Source organism: Jaculus jaculus, chromosome 11 (assembly GCF_020740685.1).
Source record: "Jaculus jaculus isolate mJacJac1 chromosome 11, mJacJac1.mat.Y.cur, whole genome shotgun sequence".
NCBI classification, from domain to species: Eukaryota; Metazoa; Chordata; class Mammalia; order Rodentia; family Dipodidae; genus Jaculus; species Jaculus jaculus.
In genome coordinates, this window is record NC_059112.1 from 57,868,010 (window position 1) to 57,892,501 (window position 24,492).

Below are 24,492 nucleotides of genomic sequence, written 5' to 3' on the forward strand. Positions count from 1 at the left end.
CCTTGTTCACACTCTTGCCCAAGCAGGCTTTGAACTCAACATTCTTCCTGCCTTGTCTCCTAAAGAGTGGGGATTACAGGGATGGGGAGATGGCTCAACAGTTAAAGGTGCTTGCTTGTAACTATTCCCCAGCATTTATAGAAAGCTTTCAGGAGGCATAGGTAGGAGGATGGCTGTGAATTCAAGGCCAGCCCAGAACTGTAGAGTAAGATCCATGTCAGTCTGGGCTAGAGTGAGACCCTATCTCAAAAAACCTGTTAAAAAATTTTTGTGTGTATGTATGTGTGTGATGTTTGTATATGGATGTATCAGAGACAACCTCAGGGTGTTTCTTATTTCCTTCTACCAACCCCCTCCCCACACCTTGGAAATTGTTGAGTGATTATTTCCAGGTAGTGATGATGTCAAATTTCTCATTTATTTATGAGACTATGAGAGAATGAGAATGGGTATGCCAGGCCCTCTTATTGCTATAATTGAACTCCAGATGCATGTGAACCTTTATATATATCTGACTTATGTGTACTGGGGAATTGAATCTGGCCCATCAGGCTTTACAAGCAAGCACCTTTAACTGCTGAGCCATATCCCCAGTACCCTACCTTCCAGCACTTGGGAGGCTGAGGTAGAAGAATAATCATGAATTCAAAGCCAGCCTGGTCTATAGAGTAAGTTCCATGTCAGCCTGTGCTGGAGTGAGACCCTGCCACAAAAATAAATAAATAAATAAATTTGTGTGTGTGTGTGTGTGTTTGCGTGTATATGGGCATGCCTGGTCTCTTGCTACTGCAGACAAATGCTCAGGCCTGCAAGCTTTGCATACAAGTGCTTTAATTGCTGAGCCATCTCCCCAGCCGCTCTTTCCTTTTGCTGCTCCCGCTACTGCTTGTGAGCTTCCTGAGTCTCCTGGCTGTGCTTCCTATTGTGGTAGGATTACACATGTGTGCCCCACTGTGTGTTTGGCTTTACGTAGAGGCCGAGGAAAATCAAACATGGATTGGCAGATTTGAAAGCAAAGCACCTTTAACCATTGAGCCATCTCTTCAGCTCCATGCTTTGGTTGGCTAGGTTTTTGAGACTGTAGTCATATGTAGCCCCAAACTAGCTTTGACTCAAGCTCCTCCTTGCTTTGGCCTCATGTGCAAGGATTAGCCATGTGAGTGCTCTGTTTACATTGTAACACATAGTGGTAATAAGTAGCAGTATTTTTTCTCCACATCTACAGGCAATATGTCAACATTGCAAATAAGGTTTTAGGGAGGCTGTCGCACAGTGGTATGAACACCCAGCATCTGGTTAACGAGTGATAGTGCAGCCATTTTGATTAATGATCAGCAAGTTCTAGAGACTATATTTGAGTGCTTGATTTAAGAGTATCTTATGTGGCTCTCTGCCAGGCCTTTGAGTAGATTTTTTTTGTTTTTCAAAAGCCATTCATAAATGAAGAAGTAGTGTTTAGGGTATAAATACTTACTGAGGGGTAGTGAGTAGTGAGTATTCCGTCATGGCTGTGCTCATTTATTTTAAGAATGCCAAGCAGCCACGGCCTTCAGTGAGAGTTAAAAAAAAAGTGTTCTCAGAGCTTTTGAAGTATGTTTCTAAGAAGAGTTCTGACTATGGCCATACCAGCCTGAACGTGCCCAGTCTGATCTTGGAAGCTAAGCAGGGTCAGGTCAGAAAGGAGAAGAATATGAGTTCTATAGGAGTGATGTGACATCTCACAGCTGCACAGTTTATTAAGAGATAAGTTTGGGATTCAAATGAGGGCTTTTCACACAGTGAATGACTCTTCCTTCCCCCTCTCACTTCTCATGTTCAGATTATTTGTCACTCTTGGGCTCCAGTTGATGGTGACTGATACTGTGACACTGAAGAGCATTCTATCAGGCAGTCTCTGGTTATTTTTCCAATATATTCTTGAGGTTTGCAGGCATTGTATTTAGAAACATGTCAGTACAAATTAAAAAGTTGCTGATTAATTTTGTTGGAGACATGGTTCTAGGGTAATGTTTTGCTATTTTCTTCACTCTGTTTTATAACAAATTTGAATGATTCAGATGGCTGGAAAAATGATCAACATTAATGTTACTAATCTGGAAAGACATCTCAACATTGTAGAAGGAAACAGTTTAGAATTGAATTTTTTTTCCCCCTGAGGCAGGGTCTCTCTCTCTCTAGCCCAGGCTGACCTGGAACTCACTCTGTAGTCCCAAAGCTGCCCTTGAATTCACAACAATTCTCCTACCTCTCCTTTCTAAGAGTTGGGATTAAAGGCATGTGCCACTACTCCAGCTTTAGAATTGAATTTCTTTTTTTTTTTTTTTAGTTTTTTTCAAGGTAGGGTCTCACTGTAGCTCAGCCTGACCTGGAATTCACTATGTAGTCTCAGGGTGGCCTTGAACTCACAGCAACCCTCCTACCTCTGCCTCCTGAGTGCTGGGAGTAAAGGCATGCGCCACCATGCCCTGCTAGAATTGCATTTCTGCTACCTGTTTCACATTCTTTTCCTCTTTATTGCTGTATCCAGTCAGGCTATTGTTTTAACTCAAACATGTAGTTCTCAGTGATGCAGTCTGTAACATCAGCTCTTTAATTCTGAGGCATGAAGAGGTCTGATGGTCAGATTCAATATACCGTGTTCTGAACCTGCTGTGGCCTGGTATTGCTTTTCACCTCTTATAAATTGTCAGACCCCTAAACTGTGGGGCTAGGGAGGAGAATTTTCTTGAATTGGTCATTAAGTGTAACTGTGAGAGGTTCTATAGTCATTTAATTCCTTCCTAAATCTGTCCATGTGCCCACAGGAGAATAAGCACCTGTATTGGTTATTTGTGTAGAATATTTGTGGTGCTGTTCTTTGACACCCAAGGTCTCCTATCTGGTGCTGTAGGTCCTCAAAAGGCCATCCTACAACCATTTTCTTCTCAAATTCTTCATTATTTTCTTTGTTTTGAAGTAGGTCTCTCTCTGTCTAGCTAAAGCTGACCTGAAACTCACTCTTTAGCCCCAGGCTGGCCTCAAACTCCCAGTGATCCTGCTACAAGTGCTGGCATTAAAGTTGTGTACTACCATGCCAGTTCTGATTCCTTTTTTGTTTCTTAGGTTTTTTATTTGTTTGCTTTGTTCTTTTAAAATGGGCTCTCAAACTTGCCTCAAGCTATCCTTCCTACCACTTCAACTTCCTGAGTCACAGTCCTTCCTGGGACTACATGTACACACCACCATGCCCAGCCTTTCATCATTTCCTAGAGCCATTTTCTTCTGGGTGATGGGATGTGACTTCTAAGATTATGAGCCCATCACCTGACTCTTGTATAAAGCTCTTGTGTGCTTCAGTCTATTGTGTGTATCATAATAGTCATCATTTGGTCTGTAAGTTTTGATGTTTAGGAACAAGCAATGTGTGGTTTATTACAATCAAGAAAAGAAAGAAAAAGTCATTTCAAGCAAGGGAAGTATAATATACTGAAGAATGCTGTTTGTTTTTCTTTTGTTTAGTGGCCGTGTCTTGCTGTGCTATTCAGGCTGGCCTTAAACTTAACATCTTCCTTCCTCAGCCTCCAGAGTATCTGGGATTATAGATAAATAGCTATGTTACCATTATTATATTAAAGAATCATTAAACTATAATAAGTAAGTGTAAATAGTTAAGAGAATGCTAAGAGCTACTTTAGGCTGAGAAGAAGAACACATTTAAGCCAAATGTGGTAGTACTCACCCTTAATCCCCGGCTGCGTGAGTTTGCTACCCTGTGAGACTGTCTTTAAAACAAACACCAAAGCACACTTTTGGAAGGAGCCTTCTCCACAAAGCTAGAGTTCAGATCTATGGAGAAGATATGGTTAGAGCAAATAGTTTGGCTATGTTCGCTGGCCCATAGTCTCTAGATAAGCAGTCTGGGGTTCAGGTAAGCTGAGAGTAGTGGTTAGCAGCAACAGTCTAGGTGCTTTGGAGGTGTGAAACCTATATTCTTATGGGAGGGCCAGTTTGATGGTCAAGTGCTTGCATAGAACTGGCTTGGGCACAGCTGATAGTCCAGCATCCTCCCTCTGCAGGAACTGACCTCTGTACTTTGCATAGGCCAGGGCAGCTCCAAGATGCCTTGGAGGATGAAGGTTGGGTAAGAGTTTGGCTAGCTAGCCAGTGCCAAGGGACCCTGCTGAGTTGAAGCAGGCTGAGAAGACTAGAACAGTCACTGGGGATGAGGCTCCTTTTGCACTGCCACTTCTCAAGTCCAGAGCTAGAGAAAATAAATACATGTTATCAAATATTAGAGAAGCTGTACTGTGCAGACATCTGTTGAAACTACAGTCTTGGCTGATCAGTTGAGGCAAAATAAATGTTTTCTTCAAGAGCCTGATTCCGAGTCAGGCAGACCCTGGGGGAAGTGGGGTGGGGGGGCAGGCCTTTTCTTCCTACACTGTCCCTCTAGCTCCCTCTACTGATAAGGCTTAATAAACTTTTTTTTCAAGTCAATGACAATTATTTTTGGTACATGCTTCATAGAAAACAAGATGCAGTAATGGGCCAGAGTTGTGTGTGTGTGTGTGTGTGTGTGTGTGTGTGTGTGTGTGTGTGTGTCTGTCTGTCTAAAGAGAGGTGTACAAACCCGGAGACATGTCTCCGGGTTTGTATGCATCACTGTACTTACATGTAGTTCAGGGCTGTCCCCACATCAGACATAGCAGGTACACTTGTAGGAAGCCTCTTTGTAGACACAGCTCTGGGTGCACTTGGCACAGCCCACAGGGCATTAGTTTAACTTGTTACTAGTGACAAAGGAGAAATATAGACTCTTCCTCCTTTTTTACGTTAGCACAAAAGTTATGACAGTCAAAAACTACACTTTTTGAATTTTTTTTTTCTTTTTGGTTTTTCAAAGTAGGGTCTCACTCTAGCCCAGGCTGACCTGGAATTCACTATGGAGTCTCAGGGTGGCCTTGAACTCACGGTGATCCTCCTACCTCTGCCTCCCGAGGGCTGGGATTAAAGGCGTGCGCCATCACGCCCGGCGAATTTTTTTTTTTTTATTAGAGAGAGAGGGAGAGACTGAGAATGAGCACACCAGGGCCTCTTGCCATTGTATACAAACTCCAGATTATATGTGCCACTTTGTACACCTGGCTTTACATAGGTACTGGGGAATTGAACCTGTGCCATCAGGCTTTACAACCAACTGACTTTAACCACTGAATTATTTCTCCAGCTCCAAAACTATAGATAGGGGTTGTTTTTATTTTTTTCAAGGTAGGATCTTGCTGTAGCTCAGGCTGACCTGGAACTTGCTCTGTAGCCTCAGGCTGGCCAGGAACTCACTGTAATCATCTTACCTCAGCTCATACTTTGAATTTTCATTTTTTATAGGCCAGTGATAGAAGGGAGTACAGTCCTCTCTAGAGGTGGTGGGTGCCAAGCTGCAGCTCTCAACCAGCCCTGCCATCTTGAGAGGAAACAAATGACCCCCTGCAGTGCCCATGTTGCTAAGGTAGGATGGTCTGGGGAGATTAGGTATACATCCATGTTTGATTTAGGATATTTTCATCTTACTCAGTTTATTGGGATGTGTCTTTATTCTGAATCAGTTGTATTTAAAAGATCCAGTTCCTTTTACCAAAGGAAGCAGAATGTGAATGTTAACCTAAGAGGCAGTGTGTCAGTAGCCAGCACATACATACATTGACAGGAAGATGTGTCAGTTAGCATGATTGTCTCTTTCTTTTCTTCTTCTATTTATTTATTTATTTATTTATTTTGAGGTAGGGTCTCACTCTAGCCCAGGCTGATGTGGAATTTACTATGTAGTCTCAGGCTGGCCTTGCACTCACAGCGATCCTCCTACCTCTGCCTCCCAAGTACTGGAATTAAAGGTATGTGCCATCATCATGCCAGCAAGATTGTCTACTTGGGACATTCGAGCGTCCATAGCCAGATGCTATGATAAAATTTTGTCAGTAGGGGGCACTATACTACTTTAATAAGGATGGAGCTTTTGTTGATGGCTCTGGTGTGCCTTTCTCTGCTGGTATCATTTTCATCCCTTGGCAGCTTTCTGGCAAATTCTCAGTACTTCAGCTGGCCTCCCAGAGAGTTTAGTGCACCACAGAAGTCCACCAGTACCACAGAAGGTGGCTTTTTTTCTCCCAGCTTAATTAAAAAACATTTTTACTTTTTTTTATTTGCATTTTCCATGATTATAAAAAAAAAATCCCATGGTAATTCCTTCCCTCCCCACCCCCCACACTTTCCCCTTTGTAAAAAAACATTTTTTTTGGCATGTAGAGCTGTGTAGTATGTGTGGTATGGTGTTTGTGTGTTGGGGTACATATATGCCCAGAGACACATGATCTGTGCACACGTATGCAGAGGCCAGAGGAAAACATTGGGTATTCTCTTGTTCTTTCACAATATTTCCTGAGACAAAGTTACTCATTGAATCTGGAGCTGCCATTTTTGTTCAGATTGCTGACCAGAAAGCCCATAATTCTCTTATCTCTGCTTCCCTTAGGACTGGAGTTTTAGTTGTGTGGCCATGCCAAGAATTTTTTTAAATAGTATAATTTTAATGATAATTTTCCTTTATTTTATTTTTTTAATTTATTTGAGAGAGAGAGAGAGAGAGAAGCAGATAGAGATTAGGCACACCATGGCCTCTAGCCACTGCTAATGAACTCCAGATGCATGCACCATCTTGTACACCTGGCTTACGTGGGTACTGGGGGATCAAATCTGGGTTCTTGGACTTTGCAGGCAAGTTCCTTAACTGTTACACCATCTAACCGGCTGGATAATTTTTTTTCTTTGGTTTTTCGAGGTAGGGTCTCACTGTAGCCTAGGCTGACCTGGAATTCACTCTGTAGTCTCAGGATGGTCTCAAACTTATGGTGATCCTCCTACCTCTGCCTCCCGAGTGCTGGGATCAAAGGTGTGCGCCACCATGCCCGCCAGCCTGATGTTTTTATAAATGTACATAAGGTATTTTTATCATAATCCCCTCCCCTATGTACCCATTCTCCATAATACTGTCTTCTGTCTTCTTTACCAACTAATCCTAGTATAATGTCTTTTTTTTTGCCTTTCTCCATCGTCCACAGCATTTTGATAGACTCAATATTGACAGGCAACAATAGCTGCTGTGAGGTCACTAATGTAATTCATGTCCAAAAGACAGTGTTCCACAGCAGTCCTTCCCATCCTCTGGCTCTTAAATTCTTTCTGCTACCTCTCCCCCCATATTCCCTGAGCCTTGATCGATGGTGATAAACATGTCTCATTTGGTGCTGAGCACTTAACTGTCACTTCTTAACACTTCAGTCTTCCCAGCAGTTGCTGCTATATACAAAAAGAAGCTTCTCTGACCCAAAGTGAGAGCAGCACTAATCCATGGACAGAAACAAATATTTAGAGGACATCTTGATGAGCACAGCATATCCACTTAGCCAAACAACAGTAGTAGTTTCTCCATACGGCCTATGACCTTCCCAGCTATTGGATTTTGATTAGATTTTCAGTACCTGGCATGGATTCCCTCCTGTGGAGTGGGCCTCAAATCCAATCAGCAGTTGTTTACTCCATAATAGTCATGCCACTATTGTAGCAGTGGGCACATCTCACCTGTATAGTCAGTTACGTCGTTTCCAGGATATACTGCTGGGTAAGACTGTTGATTATTACTCTATCTACCCCAGCAGTCTGCATAACATTTTTCAGCACTGTGACCACTAGCCAGCAGGGAAGAGGTATCCAGCTCTGTTCCAGCTTGATTTCTCAGTGTCCTGCAATCAGTGCATGTGCTATCTTCAACAGTGGGATTTTACTGTCTACTTTTGGTATGGAACCAAGAACAATGGCCTTTATTGGTTTTTTGTTGTTGTTTGATTGGTTGGCTTTTTGATGTAGGGTCTCCCTCTTGCCCAGGCTGACCTGGAAGTCACTCTTTAGTCTCAGGCTGGCCTTGAACTCCCAGTGATCCTCCTACCTCTGCCTCCCTAGTGTTGGGATTAAAGGTGTGGGCCACCACACTCAACAGCCTTTACTGTTTTGAAGCGGCTCTTAGGTTTCCCTGACCAACAACTTCCTGGCACTGGGGTTTTCCTATAACAAGCTATGGCATCTGAGCACAGCATTCTCCACACTACAGGGTATGCATACCTAAAAAATTCTCTTTTTAAAATTATATTTTAATATGGAAGTGGGTTTCCGTATGTTTTATTCATATTATCTTTAGTTTTAGTTAACCATACCCTCACCATCTCCTCTCTCCTGACCCCCCTTAGAACTTTTCACCACCAGTGTTTTATCCCTTTACTTATATATCTACCTTTCCCCTCCTTCTCCCTTATGGCCCTTTTCTAGCTTTCTGGTTTTTTTTTTTTCTCTCTCTCTCTTTGCTTAACATGTTATTTATTTATTTAAGAGAGAGAAAGAGGCAGACTATATATGTATGTATGTATGTATGAGAGAGGGAGATAGATAGATAGATAGATAGATAGATAGATAGATAGATAGATAGATAGATAATGGGCACACCAGGGCCTCTAGCCACTACAAACTCCAGACAGATAATCTGCCTTGTGCATCTGGCTTATATGGGTACTGGGGAATCAAACCTGGGTCCTTTGGCTTTGCAGGCAAGCACCTTAACCACTAAGCTATCTCTCCAGCTCTTGCTTTCTGGTTTCTACTATTCAGTGTTACTCCAAAGCATGCATGCATCCTTCCTTCCTTCCCTTCCTTCCCTCCGTTGCTCCCTTCCTCCCTCCCTCCCTTCCTCCCTGTCTCCCACCCATCCTCTTCTTGGTTTTTCAAGGTAGGGTCTCACTGTAGCCCCAGGATGGCCTGGAATTCACTATGTGGTCCCATGCTGGCCTCAAACTCATGCCAATCTTCCTACCTCTGCCTTCCAAGAGCTGGAATTAAAGGCATGTGAACCACAATGCCAGGCTGGCATCTGTCTTTTTGAACCTAGGTTATTACCTCACTTAGTATATTTTCTAGATCCATTCATTTTGCTATGAATTTCACAATTTTAGTTTTCCTTAGGGTGAATATAATTTCATGCTGTTTATGTACCACATCTTCATTATCCATTCATCAGTTGGTGGGCATCTAGGCTGATTCCGTTTCCTAGTTACTGTGAATAGAGCCACAATGAATATGAATGAACAAGTGTTTCTGAAGTAAAGTGTAGAGTCCTTCCATTATATACCCAGTAGTGGTATACTTGATACTTACCTTTTATATGAGTGCTGGGGATTGAACTGGGCTTCTCTCAGGCCCTCATACTTGCATAGGAAGTGCTCTTACTCAGCCCCACTTTAAATTATTTTTTTGAGACAAGTTCTCTCTAACCCAGGCTGGTCTTGACCTGCAGGGCTCACTTATCCTCCTGTCCCTGCCTTCCAAGTGGCTAGGATTATAGGTGTGCAGAAAGGAGGTATCTTTCTGATAAATTTTGCTGGCTGTGGTAATTCAGGCCTGTAATTCTAGAACTAGGAAGGCCAAGGCATGATCAAGGCTACTTTACTAAGTTTCACTGTCACCCAAGGGCTTTTCCTGCTTGCTAGCTCTCCTGTGGCACTTAAGCAGATTTCCATCCTGGGGCTATAGATAGCTGCCTGTCTTCTGTGATGTCTGAGTCTTAGCTTTGATGAACTCCAGTTGCATGCCCTACTTGTGCCTTGTCTTATGTGGGCACTGGGGAATTGAACTCCAGTTGTCAGGCCCTATAAGCAAGGGCCTTTATCTTCTGAGCAATCTCTTTAGGCTCCAGATACTGGATCTTATCAAAACATTTTTTCTTGTCTATTTGATGATACATTTCTCTGTGATTATTCATTGTGATTATAAAGCTAAACTGTGTTAAACTGACCACTTGTTCCTGGGTCATGGTGCTGTCAATCCACTCTTACATGATGCTGGGTTTGGTTTGCCCATGAGTTCAGTTTGGCTTTTGCATCTGTGTTTATAGAATCTTTTTCCTCTCAGTGTCTTTGAATTTCAACATACATATTGTGGTTATGAGCATAAATTTTACTTTTTTTCTATTGTCTGGAAGTTTGACTGACATTTATATTCATCTCATTAAATTTCTGGTGGAAGCTGTCTAGGCTTAGAGTTGCATTTCATTGAGTTTAGTATTGCTGTGTGGCTGAAGAGATTGCTCAGTGGTTAAGACATTTGCCTGCAAAATTTAACGACCTGGGTTTGATTCTCCAGTACCTACCTAAAACCAGATGCACAAAGTGGAGCATGCATCTGGAGTTCATTTGCAGTGGCTGGAAGCCCTGGTGTGCTCATTCTCTCTTTCTATCTCTGTGTGCAAATAAATAAAATATTTCTTAAAAAGCATTACTTTGTGGTTTTTTTTTTTCATTTATAAGTAATACTGTGTGTGTGTGTGTGTGTGTGTGTGTGTGTGTGTGTGTGTGTGGGCATGCACATGTGGAGGTCATGACAACCTCCAGGTGTTTTTGATTCTTTCCTTCCACTGTGAGACAGGGCCACTCTGCTTGTTTGCCACTAAGAAGGCCAGACTAACTTTGGAATTCTGTTTACTCTCCCTTTGCCATAGACATGTTGAGATTACAGATGTGTAATCTCCAACAAAAAGCATCCAGCTTTTTATCCTGACTTCTTTTCTTTTGGTTTTTGGCTTTTAGTTTTTGGAGGTAAGGTCTCATGCCAGCCCAGACTGACCTGGAATTTACTCTGTAGTTTCAGGCTGGCCTCGGACTCATAGTGATCCTCCTACCTCTGCCTCCTGAGTGCTGGGATTAAAGGTATGCACTACCACACGTGCTTTATCCTGGCTTTTGTTTTGTTTTGTTTCTATATGCTCATAAACTTTAATGAAAATAATGTTGTGACAAAATTTATGATATTAAAATTCATATTTTCCACTTCTTTAATGGGAGACATCTTGGTGAAAATTTAGTAATCCTAACTCTTCTGGCTTCGCTTCAAAGTTATCCATAAAGGGACTTGGTTCCAATTTTATTTCATCATCAGTTCCAATTGCTATAAGTGATACTGATTTCTGAGATGCAGAACACTCCAAAGGAATGGTCGGAGATTCACAGTGAACATTCCTTGGTGTAAAGTATACCTCAGTCTGAAAGAGGACTGTATCCTTTGAGATAACCATTTTCCTGATACCACATTTATGAACAGGGTATATAAAATGGCGTAAATATCTTTGTATCCAAGTAACTGGGCAGCCCATTCCCAGAAACAGTTCATCAGCACGTATGTATAGATTGTTTCTGTTGTCAGTAGAAGGGCTAAACAGAGACCATCAATCAATCCAAAGAACAGCTTATTTTTACATTGAGGTCCTCAGCACAAAGCCAAATCAAGACAGCAAGAAGAATCAAGATTTCATCTTCACTGAGGCTGACTTCCAACTCAGCATTGTCCAAGATCCTGGCTTTTTAATTTTTTTTTGGTCTGGGTTTACATGGATGTAGGTGAGGATCAGAACTCCAGCTTGTGGAATAAGCTCCTTTAACCACTGAGCCATGTCCCAAGACTGCTTCTGTTCTGGTTAGGCTGTCTTTTCTAGGAATTTATTTTAGTTTTTTCATCAGACTTTTACCTAAAATGTAAACTGAAGATGTAAACAAAATCCTTACTGTTATTTTAAGTGACTATTTTATTTATAGAAGTATCTTTTTTTTTTTTTTCTTCTTCTTCTTTTGCTTTAAATTTACTGTGTAGTGGGAAATGACCATGAACTTCTGATCCTCTTGCCTCCACCTACCAAGTGCTGGGATTACAGGTCTGAAGCACCATGCTGGGGTTTGATGTGGTGTTGGACATCAAACCCAGGGCTTTGTGCAGGCTAGGAAACTACCAATTAAAGTTACATCCCAGACCTCTCAAATTTTTGACCCTTTAGTTTTTTTTTTATAATTTAATTTTTTTATTGACAACATAATTGTAAACAATATCCCATGGTAATTCCCTCTCTCCCTCCACTTTTCCCTTTGGTACTCTACTCTTCATCATATCCCCTCCCCCTCTCAATCAGTCTTTTATTTTGATGTCATGATCTTTTCCTTCTATTATGATTTGACCTGTAATTTTATACTTTTTTCCTATTTCCTTGGTGTGTCTTACCAATATTTGTCCTCTTCAAAAAAGCTGTTTTTGGGGCTGGAGAGATGGCATAGCGGTTAAGCGCTTGCCTGTGAAGCCTAAGGACCCTGGTTCAAGGCTCGGTTCCCAGGTCCCACGTTAGCCAGATGCACAAGGGGGCGCACGCGTCTGGAGTTCGTTTGCAGAGGCTGGAAGCCTTGGCGCGCCCATTCTCTCTCTCTTCCTCTATCTGTCTTCTCTCTGTGTCTGTTGCTCTCAAATAAATAAATAAAAAATTAAAAAAAAAAAGCTGTTTTTGGTTTTGTTGATTTTTCTCTAGTTTTTATTTTTCCACTTCATCAATGAAATGATTGCCTTTGTTGCCCCAGCCAGGGGAATTCATGCCCTGCTGATGCAGTTTTTCAGGCTCACACCTGCCTTTTGCATCTTCAGGAGATGACCTCAGCACAGTCTTCAAGGGCAGAGATCTGGTCTACCTTGGTGTGCACCGTTGATGTGATGCTTGCTACTTGAACTCCCCCTCCCCCTCCTTCCCTCCTTCCATTGCTGCTGCTGCTGCTTCTCTTTTAAGTACCCAGCTACCTAGGGCCTTCTGCATGTTAGATAAGCTCTTTATCCCTGAGCTACACCTTTAGCTCTTTTAACATTAATTAGTCAGGTGTGGTGGTGCACGCCTTCAATCCCAGCATTTGGGAGGCAGAGGTAGGAGGATTGCCGAGAATTTGAAGCCACCCTGAGACTACATAGTGAATTCCAAGTCAGTCTGGGCTAGAGTGAGATCTTACCTCGAAAAACCAAAAAGAAAAAACAAACAAACAAATAAATAAAGTAAGTAAATTAAGTCACTTGCTTTTTACTCGCCAGTTAAAGGGTTTTACAGTGTAGTCCAGGCTATACCTTGTAGCCTAGGTTAGCCTTGAATTTAGGGTCCTCCTATGTAATTCAATGTATTTCAAGTTCTCAGTAGCCCCATGTGGCCAGAAACTACCAAATTGGGCCTGCAGCTCTATTCTGGTATTAGTTTGGGCATGAACTTAAAGCTGTCCAAGATTTCCTTTTACTTTGCTCTTTTAGTGTTTCTGTATGGCAGTAATTACTACTACTACTCTCCTTTTTGAGTGTTGGTGTTATAAGTATATGCCATTGTGCCCAGCTTTTTATTTATTTTTTATTTTTATTTTTTTGTTCTTTTTTTGAGGTGGGGTTTCACTCTAGCCCGGGCTGACCTGGGATTCACTATGGAGTCTCAGGGTGGCCTTGAACTCACAGCAATCCTCCTACCTCTGCCTCCCAAGTGCTGAGCTTTTTATTTTATATTGAGGCAGTGTCCTTCTAAATCGCCTAAAGCCTGGGCTTGGCCTTGACTTCCTCCTCCCTCAGTCTCCCACATAGCAGGTGGGATAACAGGGATGTACCACCATGCACAACTCTTTGGACAGGCTTCTTAAACTCTGTACCTTAATTCCCCCTTCAAGGACATGGTGTTAATAATTTAGGGTCTCTGGTGATGTGGATTTGCCATCTGAATTTTTAAAAATTCCCCATTATCCTGTGCTACAGACAGTTGTCTAAAAGTTTGGAATGTTTTTAAAAATTATTTGTTAATATTTGCAAGCTGGGAGAGAAACAGAATGAGAGACAGAAAATGAATGGACATGCCAGGACCTCCTGCCACTGTGAATGAACTCTGGATGCCTGTGCTACCATGTGTATATGGCTTTACACACTACTGGGGATTTGAACCTGGGCCATCAGGCTTGCAAGCAAGCATCTTAACTGCTGAGTCATCTCTCTAGCCCAGGCTGACCTGAAATTCACTGTCTCAGGGTGGCCTCAAACTCACAGTGATCCCCCTACCTCTCTGCCTCCTTAGTACCGAGATTGAAGGCATGCACCACCACATCTGGCTTGGATTTTTTTTTTTTTTTCCCCGAGGTAGGGTCTCACTCTGGTCCAGGCTGACCTGGAATTAACTCTGACATCTCAGGGTGGCCTTGAACTCATGGCAATCCTTCTATCTCTGCCTCCTGAGTGCTGGGATTAAAGGCATGTGCCACCACGCCCAGCTCTGGAATGTTTTTTTTTAAATAAATTTTTATTTATTTTATTTTTGTGAGAGGGACACAGAGAAGGAGACAGAGGCAGAGAGAGAGAGAGACAGACAGACAGACAGACAGACACAGACAGACAGACAGACAGACAGAGAGAATGGGCATACCAGGGCCTTTTAGCCACTGTGGACAAACTCCAGACAATGTGCACACCTTGTGCACGTGTGACCTTGCATGCTTGCATCACTTTTGCATCTGGCTGCTGTACATGGGACCTGGAGATTTGAACAAGCATACTTAGGCTTCACAGGCAAGCGCCTTAACCGCTAAGCCATCTCTCCAGCCCTTGGAGTGGGATTTCTTTTTAAACTTTTGGTTTTTTGAGATAGGCACTATCTGTAGCTCAGGCTGACCTGGAATTCACTGTGTATTTTCAGGGTGCTCTCGAACTCTCAGCAGTCCTCCTACCTCTACTCCCGAGTGCCTGGCTCCCCTTGGAATGTTTTTAATAATAAAGATTTTTTATGCTTTACAGAAGTTTTAGTTTTCTGTGTTGTAAGACTTCTCCTTGGGCAGGAGAGATGGCTCAGCAGCCAAAAGGTGTTTGTTTGCAAAACCTGCCAGCACTGATTTGATTTCCCAGTACAGACATAAAGCCAGATGCACAAAGTGGTGCATGTGTTGAGCTCATTTGCAAAGGCAAGAGGCTCTGGCATACCCATTCTCCCTTCCCCCTGAAGTAAATAAAAAACAAACTTTAAATAAAACAGACTTCTTTATGAAAGGCTCTGAATTTATAACAAGTGAACATAGTACATAGAATTATTGTCAGCTTAGACAGCTTGTAATTTTTAAATGTTCTTTATCCTATTTGTAAATTACACCTGTCGCTTCCTTCCCTTCTACTGTCCAGTGTTGGCTAGTTGTCCTTCTTATTAGCCCTCATAAGAGATGAGAAAAGAGGACTTGTGACACTCCTTTCCAAGTCTGCCCAGAAAAGATATAAAGCAAGCTACATAGGTGGTTTAAATTTTTTTGAGTCCATATTTTAAAGTTATAGGCAGAAAACATTTATCACAGAAGTAGCCATATTATAAATAGTAACAATCAACTTTACTGGTATTTTTTTACTTAACTTTTAAGTAGCCACAGTATTAAGTACAACATGGGTTAAATATAAAACATTAAAAATTTATTACTAAGGGGGCCTGGAGAGATAGTTAGCGGTTAAGGGTGCTTGCCTGCAAAGCCAAAGGACCTCGGTTCGATTCCCCAGGATCCACGTAAGTCAGATATACAAGGTGGCACATACATCTGGAGTTTATTTGCAGTAGCTAGAAGCCCTGGCGCACCCTTTCTTTCTTCCTTTCTTCCCTCCCTTCCTTCCCTTCCTTCTCTCTTTCTCTCTCTCTCTCTCTCTCTTAGTCTCTTTTCCTCTCACAAATAAATAAAATAGTGAAAAAAATGATTAGTAAGATAGCTGGATGTGATGACACCTGTAATCTCAGCACTTGGGGGGCCGAGGCAGGAGGATTGTGAGTTAGGGAGCTAACCCTTGGGTAGTAGCCTGGATCATCACAGCAAGACCTTGTGTCAGAAAGAGTAGACAAAAATTATTAGTGAGGAGCTGGGTGTGGTGGCGCATGCTTTTAATCCCAGCATTTGGGAGGCAGAGGTAGGAAGATGGCCATGAGTTCAAGGCTACCCTGAGACTACATAGTGAATTCTAGGTCAACCTGCGCTAGAGTGAGACCCTACCTTGAAAAACCATATATATATATGTGTGTGTGTGTGTATATATATATGTATATATATGTTGTATGTATGTATGTATGTGTGTATGTGATGGACTGAGGAGATGGTCAGTGGATAAATCAGTTGCAGTATGAGCCCTTACACTGTGAGGAATGAGGACAAGATTTACCCCCACAGTTCCTAATAAATGCCAGATGTTGGGTAGGGGTGGCAATTGGTAATCCCAGCAAGGAGGCAGAGACAGGGAATCCCCAGAGCAAGCTGGCTAGCAGACTAGCTAAATGTACAGGCTTTGGCTTCAAATGAGAGACTACCTTACCTTAGTAGAATAAAGAGGAGAGCAGTCAAGGAAGACATCTGATATCAATTTCTGGTCTCCACAAGCACACACTTATGCATATACCACACATGAAAAACAATTATTGGGCTGGAGAGATGGCTTAGTGGTTAAGGCACTTGTCTGTGAAGCCTAAGGACCCAGGTTTTTCCAGAACCCACGTAAGCCAGATGTACAAGGTGGTGCATGTGTCTGGAGTTCATTTACAGTGACTAAGGCCCTGGTGTGCCAGTTCTCACTCTCTCATTAAACAGTTATGCCAGGCATGGTGGCACATGCCTTTAGTCACAGCACTCGGGAGGCAGAGGTAGGAGGATTGCTGTGAGTTCGAGGCCACCCTGAGAATAGAGTGAATTCCAGGTTAGCCTGGGCTAGAGTGAGACCCTATCTCGATAACTGTCCCCCCAAAAAAGTTATTAATGAGCTTGCTTGCTTTCCTGATTTCACACTAAGTCTTTGAAATCTGGTGTGCATTTTATATTTACAGCATATCCCAATTTAGTCTTAATGTATTTCAAGTTCTCAGTAGCCCCATGTGGCCAGAAACTACCAAATTGGGCCTGCAGCTCTATTCTGGTATTAGTTTGGGCATGAACTTAAAGCTGTCCAAGATTTCCTTTTACTTTGCTCTTTTAGTGTTTCTGTATGGCAGTAATTACTACTACTACTCTTATAGTTGAAGTTTTTTCTTAAAAAACAAGTCTATTTTATTAACAGTTTAATACCTGTTGCCTTAAAAAAAAATTATCCAAACCAATGAGAAAACTTATAGGAGGGGTTTTAAACAGGGAACTCTGAAACTAGTAACATAAGAACCTTTTAGTACACAAACCTTCAAAGATTTAGCACATAATGACAAATACTATGGGAGGCCTATGCTGTAATCCCATTGAGAGTCTTAATGCAAGTGACTTTCTTCTGTTTGTTTGTTTTGTTTTTCGAGGTAGGATCTCACTCTAGCCCAGACTGACCTGGAATTCACTATGTAGTCTCAGGATGGCCTTGAATTCATGGCGATCCTCCTGCCTGTGCTTCCCAAGGGCTGGGATTAAAGGCATGTGCCACCATGCCTGGCCTGAATTTTTTTTTTAAAAAAGCAATGGCATTCCTATCAACAGAAGACAACTTTGTCAGTCATTAGTAGGCCTCTGAAGAACCAGTATAACTGAATTTTGACATGACTATCTGGAAGCTGGTCTTTTTTTCTTTTTCATAGTCATACCTGGCTGTAATAATTGATTTCTACTGAGTATGACAGAGGATACTGAAATGGATTTTATTTTGTAGGTGGCAAATATAAAATGGTAAACTAAGTCCAGGCTAACAACAGGTTAAATTAAATTAAATTAAATGGCAGTAAGCAGAACCCATTGTTGAAAATGAGGATTAGATACATTCTTCTGCAGACATCAAGAGAGGATTGATGTGCTCAAAACCTTCAAATTCAGACTGATCAGTCTTCCTCACAATGTCATCATCATCTGGAGTGAGCTGGACTAAGAATCAAAGTTATCCAAACCAAATTCTCCAGAAATACTTGACTTAAGGGAGTCACCACCAGCTTTTGCTCCATCATATCCCAATCAATGTTTCGAAAAAATGGGTGCCCTTGAATGTCAGCAAATCCTGTTTGTGGATGACAACCCAATCGTTCTTTTGGGTCCTTGTTGAGAAAACTCTTCAGGACACTTGCTGCTTTTATGGACAGAGAACGTGGTATGTGAATTTGTTTTTCCAAAATAACTTGGAAGAGACAATCCTCTGTGTTCTGATCAGGGTTATCAGAGCTCCCAACAATATCAAATGGAGACCTTCCTGCCATCCTCTCAAACATCAGCACACTAAGAGCCCACCAGTCAACATTGAAGCCATGATCTTCTCTTAAAATTTCAGGAGCAATGTAATTAGGAGTACCAAAGAAAGTGTTGTGTCTCCAGGTTGCAATCCTTCCTTACACATGCTTAATGTGTCCTTCAGAGTCTAGTAGCACATTGTCCAGTTTTAAATCTCTATAAATTATCCCTAGTTCACAAAGGTAATTTAAAGCTAGACTGATTTCTGCAGAGTAAAACCTGGCATATTCCTCAGGAAACTTTCTTTGTCACTGCATATGAAACATTAGATCTCCTTCATTTACATATTCTAAGATTAACCTGCTTTCCATCTGAAAGCAGGAATGCAGCCCAACAAGGAAAGGATGATTGGAAGCCTGCTCAAAAACATGCTTCTCTGTCTGCACCCAGTCAATATCCTCACCATCATTGACAAGATCTTTTTTCATAACTTTCATTGAATAGATACGATTTTTTTTTTTTTTTTTTTTGGTTTTTCGAGGTAGGGTGTCACTCTGGTCCAGGCTGACCTGGAATTAACTCTGTAGTCTCAGGGTGGCCTTGAACTCATGGCGATCCTCCTACCTCTGCCTCCCGAGTGCTGGGATTAAAGGCGTGCGCCACCACGCCCGGCACGATTTTTTTTTTAATCGAACCAACAGTACTTTGGCATAACACTCTCTCCCTATGACCTGGAGCAAATCAAAATCCTGAAGACCTAAGCTGGATGAAGTCTTGCCACTTTCTGTGGTGTTCATGGCCTCCTTTTCCTCATCGAATTGGTCCAAACTCTCATGACTTGAAGGTTTATATGGAATCACTATTTGTGAATGGTCTGTGTGCATGGATAACTGATCCGTTGACATTTGGTTCCGCTGGCAAAGAATGTCTCCCACACTCAGTTGTGACAAGTTTGTGGCACTTCTTGTGAACCTCTTGGTTTGCAGTTGATACACTTATATCCCTGGTGCCCAAGTCCCCATGTTCTGTCTGTGCAGATGGCATAGTGAGCACATTGGTTGAAATGTTTGGCTTGAAAAGTGTGTCCATTTGGATAATAAGCTTTCTCCAGCAGTGTGGCCCTCAGTGGTAGATGGATTTATCTTCTCTTGGGCAAGGCATTCCAGGTCGTTCTGGTACACAAGGAAATACTTCTAAAGCTATACTGGTATGACCAAATTCAAATATCCAGAAAGACATACATAGATAATATGTCTCCCAGAATATAGAAAGCAGAATGTTACCTTTCCTTAGCATCATGAATCAGGAGTTCAAAATCCTTGTTCAGCTCATAAAGGCAGAAAACTTCTTTCAACTCCAACCGAGATGATACACGGATCACCTTCCTCATCTATCCATTTCTTGGTGAAAAGCTGTTTGTTGTCAAAAGAACAGGCTCGAACCTCACTGCAAAGGCCCTCAAAGGAGATGGAAGGCTCAAAGTGTGTTACCATAATCTTCCCCCACCCCCACAGTAGGTTTTCACTCAGACCTAGTGAGAATGGTCCCCGTTGCCGCCGCCCACGATTGTGTGGGACAAGGTGCTGCTCTCCCTCTGGGTAGGCATCTCTTCCTTCCCTCACTCCCCCGTCTTGGGTGGGAGAGCTACCGCAACTTCCTGCTTGCTACCTGACCTGTCCACCAAGCCCGTGTCGCTTCACCAGGCGGCAACAGCCGGAACCTTGCCTCCCTTTTCACTTGCCCGTCGCAGCCGCCGCTGGGTCCAGCATGCATCCCTGCCGCCACGGCCACGGCCCCTCCCACCACGCTTGCTCCCAAGGTCCGCATTCTGTGGCGGCGGCCCGCTGGGGTATAGTTTTAAGTTTTATGCTTAACCATATACATTTTATACTGAGTACTAAAAATGTTTATATTTTGTGCACATATTTAAAGGAAATATAACCTTTAATATTTTTCATTTTATTTGCAATTAGAGAGAGAGAGAGAAAGAGAGAGAATGAATTATGGGTTGCCAGGGCCTCTAGCTACTGCACATGAACTCCAGACACATGTGCCACTTTGTATGTCTGGCTTTATGTGGGTAATGGGGAATCGAACTCAGTTTGTTAGGGTTTGCCCGCGAGTACCTTAACCACTAAGTCATACCTCCAGTCTGAAATAAAACCTTTTAAAATAAAAACAATTCAGGCTGTGCAGCTAATACCTTCCATACTGGATGTAGGAATGTCTATGTCTGAATAAGGGTTGAGTTGAGCTTCCAACTATAGGCAGTATAGCTGGGGTTGGTTTGTAGCAGCAGTTACCTGCTCATGACATTTGTAGTTTACAGTAGTCTTGTTTTGAGAGTTCTGGTTAGTGCATTGTTAGCTGTAGCTAGCAGCTGGGGGAAGCCCTTTCTCCCTGTTCCTGTTGGGACATGGGATTTCATCACTAACCTGCCCATGCTTACTGAGAAATTCCTGGTGCTGACTTTGAGAGCACCTTCCCACCCACCTATCCTTTAGCTTCCAGCAGACTTTCTTTTTTTGCATGTGTATATGTGTATGGTGTGCATGGGGGGCACACATTTGTGTGTTTGTACATGTGTGAGCTACAGGTTGACATTGGGTGGTTTCCATGATCTCCATCTTCATCATCATCATTATTTTAGAGAGACACAGAGAGAGAAATTGGCATACCAGGGCCTCAGACACTGCAATCAAACGTCAGACACTTGCACCACCTAGTGGGCATGTGCAACCTTGCACTTGCCTCCCCTTTTGTGCATCTGGCTTATGTGGGATCTGGAGAGTCAAACATGGGTCCATAGGCTTCGCAGGCAAGTGCCCCAACTGCTAAGCCATCTCTCTAGCTGTTACTTTTTCTTGTAATTTTTTTTTTTTTAATGAGTGAAAGGGAGGGTAAGAGAGAAAGAATTGTTACACCAGGGCTAACAGCCATTTAAATCAACTCCAGATGTATGCACTACCTTGTGCACTTGTGTCACCTTGTGCATCTGGCTTATGTGGGACCTGGAGAGTTGAATCTGGGCCCTTAGGCTTCGCTGGCAAGTGCTTAACTGCTAAGCCACCTCTCAAGCACTCCACCTTCTTTACTAAGGCAGGATCTCTCACTTGAACCCAGAGTTTGCATATTTTGCTCGTTTAGCTAGCTAGCTTGCCTGAGAGATGTGTCTCTGCCTCTTAAGCCATGCCCACTCTACATGGGGATCCAAACTCTAATCCTCATGCTATGAGATAACTACTTCATCAACTGTTTCCCTTCCTAGCCCCTCCAGCAGGCCTTTCCAAAGAAAGACTGACTCTTTTTCAGATAAAGTAATGCATGCTCATTGATATGCTGATTTATAGAGGCCCCAGAATTAAGTATGCACTTCCTAATTGCACCCATCTCCCGTAAGACTTTAACAGTATAACATTCTGTGTTAATATTTTCCTTTCTTTTTGGGGTTTTTCAAGGTAGGGTCTCACTCTAGCCCAGGCTGACCTGGAATTCACTATGTAGTCTCAGGATTGCCTTGAACTCAGTGATCTTCCTACCTCTGTCTCCCGAGTGCTAGGATTAAAGGTATGCGCCACCCTGCCTGGCCTGTGTTAATATTTTCTTTGTAGCCTCTTCCACTGCACTGATGGAATTTTGGTCTCTTCCAGTCCCTTATTCTCCCTTCTTTGACTAGTTTATGGTGGTCTAGCTAACCCTCTCAGAGGCCTTGGGAGAAGTGTTAAGGGCTGCAGAAAAGGAGCATGGAGCTAGGTATGATGTGACGGTACTCAACATGGGTTACCTACCCTTCCAGTAAGTTCACTTGCCAGAATTTGTACCCTGACCTGTCTGACTCCAACGCCCACATTTTAGCCACGAGACTGCAGTTTAAACCCAGTCTTTCATTGGATTCAGTTGAGGCCCTTTGGCCTCAGTCAATGGAAGCTAAAAGCTGTGCTGGCTAAGCTAAAGGTGATTTTGCAATCGGCATGTGGCTGTCTGAGGTCTACAACTGAGAATGCAGCTGGTTGACAAACTGATTTACTCAGAAGTTTTTTTTTAAATTTTTTTTGAGGTAGGGTCTCATTCTAGCTCAAGCTGACCTGGATTAAAGGCATGCACCAGCACGCCTGGCTACACAGAAGTTTTGTGTATTTGTTTACTCTCTTGTCTGTCTTGCTGAAGTCAGCTCCCCCCCAACTTCTCAGTCCACATCACTACTCATTTATGTCATCAGGACTTGGAATAAAAGCCATCTTATTCTGTTCCTCCTCTTTTTTTTTTAAATTATTTATTTATTTTATTTTAGAGGTAGGGTCTCACTCTAGCCCAGGCTGACCTGGTATTCACTATGTAGTTTCAGGGTGGCCTTGAATTTACAGTGATCCCCCTACCTCTCCCTCCTGAGTGCTGGGATTAAAGGCGTGCACCACCATTCCCAGCATCTGCCCCTTGAAAGTTGCCAGGGAGAGAAGGAAATCTGTGAAATGGGGATCCTACTGTAAGTCTGATCTCCTATCTTTTTTTTTTTTTTTTTTTTTTTTGGTTTTTCGAGGTAAGGTCTCACTCTGGTCCAGGCTGACCTGGAATTAACTCTGTCATCTCAGGGTGGCCTAGAACTCATGGTGATCCTCCTACCTCTGCCTCCCGAGTGCTGGGATTAAAGGCGTGCGCCACCACGCCCGACTAGATCTCCTATCTTTAAAGGGAGAATGAGGAAGCAAGCTGGGAACTAAAAATGGAGGTCAACCTCATATTCCAAAGAAGTCTGCTGTTGCAGTGAGGTTCATGTTGCTGGTAGAAATTACCCAACCAAGAGCAGCTTGTGGGAAAAAGAGGTTTATTTTCACTTACAGGCTTGAGGGGAAGCTCCATGATGGCAGGGAAAAACGATGGCATGAACAGAGAGAGGGTGGACATCACCCCCTGGCCCACATAAGGTAGACAATAGGAACAGGAATGTATGCCAAACCCTGGCATGGAGAAACTGGCTATAACACCCATAAGCCTGCCCCCAACCATACACTTCCTCCAGGAGGTGTTAATTGCCAAATCTCCATCAGCTGGGAATCTAGCATTCACACCTAAGTTTATGGGGAACACCTGAATCAAACTACCACACCTGCTTATGGGATGGAATGGGGTTCAAGAAAACCAAAAAGAAAATGGCTAGGAGGCCAGTTGAAGAAAGAAGACTATGTAAAAGAAACAAGTTAGTACCTGGGCCTTTTGCTAGCTGCCCTGGTGGGAATGGAAGAAGTCTTGCTGGAGGGAGAGGCCTGAAGAGAGTAGAGTGTGGCCCTCCATGGCCATAGAGCACTTGAAGTGAATATGCTCCAATTTTAGCTGTGCTCCAAATGTGACACATATGATATTATTGTCATCTAATTGTGTCAGTAACATTTATGTGTATTCCTTTTGACATATTTCAGAATAGGAGGAACGAAGTGTTACTAGAACTTACCTGTGGGGTTGGGGGATGGGAATGCTTAATAGACTTTATTTTTAGATCATTTTAGGTTCATAGCAAAAGTGAGCAGAAAGTAAAGAGAACTCACATCTATCCTCCTCTGCATGCCATCCCCCATTGTCAGCCTCCTGTCCTAGAGGGGAATGATTGTACAATGGATGAAGCTCCCCTACACAATCTATACTTCAAGTGAGGGCCTACTCTGTGTTGGATATTCTTGGATGGATTTGGATGTGCATAATATGCATCCATTATTACAATGTCATTCAGCTAATGATGGTGCCACAATCACCCCTCCCTACCTTTTTCAGTCACTCAGCTTTTTATTATCTCTGTAGTTCTTCTTTTCCAGAATATTCTATGGTTGGAATCTTGCAGCTTGTAGTCTTTTCAGATTGCTTCATACACTTGATACATATTTAAAATTCATCTATTTCTTTTCAAGACTTGATAACTCATACTTTCATATATATATATATATATATATATATATATATATATATATATATATATAAATTTAGAGAGAAAAAAAGGCAGAGAGAGGGAGGGGGTGGAGAGAATGGGAACGCCAGGGCCTCTAGCCACTGTAAATGCACTCCAGAGGCATGTACCCCCTTGTGCATCTGGCTTACATGGGTCCTAGAGAGTCGAACTGAGATCCTTTGTCTCTGCAGGCAAATGCCTTAACTGCTAAGCCATCTCTCCAGCCCCAATAGCTTATCATTACTTTATAGCATTGAATAATATTTCACTGAGAAGACTGTTTAGCCATTTCAGGTCAGTCCTTTGTCTTTTTTGAGGCAGAGCTTCTTAGTTTGCTGTTCTTTGCTGGGCTTACCATGAACTTCTGAGAAATTCTCCTGCCTCTGCTTTCTATCTTGTCAGCATGCTAGGGTTACAGAACGACCATGCCAGGGTTACAGAAACCTACCATGGCTTCCAGCCTTTTAAAAGAAACATTATTTATTTATTTGCACAGAAAGAGAAAATGGGTGCATCAGGAAGACA

At 42.5% G+C, this 24,492-nt stretch overlaps 1 protein-coding gene and 2 pseudogenes across 1 annotated transcript in view; 1 reads left to right on the top strand and 2 right to left on the bottom strand.

Annotated features, from left to right (window-relative positions):
* The window catches only part of Fam193a (family with sequence similarity 193 member A), a 191,013-nt gene that overhangs the window by 52,234 nt on the left and 114,287 nt on the right, over positions 1-24,492 (top strand). The window lies entirely within an intron of this gene.
* LOC101615153 lies at positions 10,904-13,576 on the bottom strand (annotated as a pseudogene).
* Positions 17,626-19,638, bottom strand: LOC101603781 (annotated as a pseudogene).